Below are 653 nucleotides of genomic sequence, written 5' to 3'. Positions count from 1 at the left end.
TTAGGTTGGAAAAGACCTTTTAAGGTCGAGCCAGCTGTCAGATATCAAAGAACTGTGCTTCTGAAAGTGCGATTAATAGGGCCCGGGGGTTTCCTTGTGCTGTGCCCCATTTCCCCTGGAACCGCAGCAGCTGATGCTTTTACCGTTGAGAAAAACGCTCTCAAAGCGGCTTCTAAATTCAGCGACGCGGCTGCTGGCCCAGCCCTGAGCATCTCTGCTCCGTGGTGAGGAGCTCCCCAGCGCAGGGCAGCCGCCACAGGCAGGGGCACCGCGCGGGCACCAGCCCTGGGGAGCTTTGAACCGGTGGGATAATTGGCGACGACGAGTTTGGCAAACCAACGAAGCTTAGTTTTTCACAGCGATGACTTTTCTAGCTGCCCAGCGTGCTGGGCCGTGTCAGGTTTCCCCGTTCTTTCTCTGTTGCAGTTTTCTCACGCTTTGCTCCAAGGCGATAACGCTGACACTGAATATTCTTGCTTTAAAAGTAGCTCTGTCGAATTATCACCATGGGCTTGTCTAGAGTGCGTCCAAGTAATAAAACAGCACCGCTAACAAATCATTGCTAATTTGCACATCTACCACTTTTTCACTTTGTGAAGCGTTATTTGCGCCTCGCGATTGCTACTTTTTTTTTTTGGTAAATATTAGAATAC

The sequence above is a fragment of the Apaloderma vittatum genome, unplaced genomic scaffold, assembly GCF_000703405.1.
Source record: "Apaloderma vittatum isolate BGI_N311 unplaced genomic scaffold, ASM70340v1 scaffold29817, whole genome shotgun sequence".
In the NCBI taxonomy this organism is placed as follows: Eukaryota; Metazoa; Chordata; class Aves; order Trogoniformes; family Trogonidae; genus Apaloderma; species Apaloderma vittatum.
The sequence above is the reverse complement of the archived record's forward strand: the minus strand, read 5'-3'. Positions refer to the sequence as shown.